Below are 2,152 nucleotides of genomic sequence, written 5' to 3'. Positions count from 1 at the left end.
GTGAAAATACAGTTTGCCATCAATATGTTGGTGGAGGCCCTACTGAAAGAGCTCAGCTTTCTGATGAATTACCTCAGTTGAGGACACCCTTTGGATGGGACGCAATTTCTGTCTCGTAGGTGATGATGTCAGATTACATCTGCAGAAATTGAAGGATGAAAATGAGCGTACTGGTATCATCTGACACTGGGCCCAGAGTTTGCACCAGTTCCTTACGATTCTTCATAGCAAGGCAAGGAAGATATTTAAGTCTTGGAATCGCTTGGAAACACGTCCAGAATTTGACTTGATCCTCTGTTAAGCTGATAGCTGGAAGCAAGGAAAGTTGATACGTCTTCTAAAAGGGGGGCTCTTTCTCATTGTTAATTACAAGGGGAACAACTCTAGCTTACGTTGCATTCTACTCCTAGGTGGTTAAATGTAGCCGAGATAGATCATATTTGTTCTTATGTAGGCAGCATAGATTCACTAACAAAATGATTTCTGATATCCATTGTTTGGGGTTGACAAACGTGATCCTATGAAAGCCAGTCTTGCACTGAGTCACTTCATTGTTCAGTTTATTTCATTTGCTTTTTCCTTCTGCCACTTGCATTTGAATATCTGCTCACTCCTTTAAGATGAGATCTGAGAGATTTGGGTAGCCAGTGAGGATAGACAGGACATCATGTTGGTCTGAGGTAAAATCATCATCCGTTGTTTCAGTAGATCTTTTGTTTGTTGAAATGCTGTTCCTCAGAAGGCATGGGGTTCATTTATTTATTTACTGTGTTTGAATTGGCGAATCCTATCAGAATCCTTGTTTTGTTTTGTTTTATGTACTTCGTGGAAAGATGCCCGTTCACTCTTGCGAGAGTGTTGCCTATTTCTGCTCTCAAAGATACGAGTGGGTTTGTTCTCTCAGTTGTTACCAAACTGAGGCTGGAATGTAGCTAGTAGAAAGGTCAGTAGGACTTAAAGCCTACTAGAGGTGACCAAGCACGATGATCCTTGAGCGCCTACGAACTGGCAGATTCTGCTGCAGTTTGGGCTTCTAGGAGGACAGTTCTGCTACCTCGATCATCTTACTATTGTGATCCTGAAAAGCGCTCTGGCTAGTCCGGGGCAAAACCACGTCTAAAACTGAGGGAAGGCGACGAGATCCTGAGCGATACCCAGCTGTGTTTCTGTCATTGCTCTTCTGGTGTGCTCTGTCAGGTTAATCCCTTGTCATGGTTTGTAACCAAAAGGTTGGACGCTTGCGCTACGCACCATCTGCAGCACAGCTATTTCCCTCAGGTCCCGGGTGCCTTTCTCCACGGTGGCCCATTTGCCTGGGTTACACAGCAGGCAACGCCTGTCAGGAGTCACCCCTGCTACAGATGCATCTTGTTTTGGAGCCACCCATTGGTGGGAGCAGCGAAGTTCTGCATCCGTTGTTTTGTCTCCTTCACAACCCTGTTTCATACCGTTGTTACAATGAGAAAGAATGTAGCCAAGGACAGAATGAAATGAAACACATTGTTTAGCAAACACACTCTGCGGTGCATAGCACTTAGAATGGTTGGAAATGCTCACCTATGTAAATAATTGATAAAATACAAGCAACTCCATAAAACAAGAACATGCAGAGTTTACAAATAAATTCTATCCTTCCTCCATCAGCCAGCAGCTTTTTTTCACCCTTTTCTCTCTGTAACGATATTTCTGAGCTCAGAAGGGATTTTCCCAGTAGGGGCAGAGGTGGGAGGTGTCACAGAGAAGAATTCCTTAGAAGCAATAGATATTTTTAATGACGTTTGTGGACATGTACTACTCAGGAAGGAACCCCTCGTGTGTATTTGACTGAAAAGAAACACTGCAAGTGAGGAAAGGAGTTGGGCAGCCCCAGCTGTGGCAGGGCGCTTGGTTTGTGAGGTGAGAGCACCTGTGAGGCGGCTCTGCCCTGAGGGGACGGGCGGCAGCGCCCGCGAGGGGGGCCCGTGACCTTCAGGTGACCCCGGCCCGGCAGCCCTCAGGTAGAAAGGGCGGGAACGCCGAGGCGGGAAGAGAAAGCGGCATTCCGGGCTCCTATTGGCTGGCGGGCGGCAGGGACCCCTACAAAGGGTGCACGGGCGGGAAGGTGAGCAACAGGTGTTCTCCTCAGCGCGTGAGAGGAAGCGGAGCGCTGTGA

This window comes from Numida meleagris, chromosome 7 (assembly GCF_002078875.1).
Source record: "Numida meleagris isolate 19003 breed g44 Domestic line chromosome 7, NumMel1.0, whole genome shotgun sequence".
Classification (NCBI taxonomy): domain Eukaryota; kingdom Metazoa; phylum Chordata; class Aves; order Galliformes; family Numididae; genus Numida; species Numida meleagris.
The sequence above is the reverse complement of the archived record's forward strand: the minus strand, read 5'-3'. Positions refer to the sequence as shown.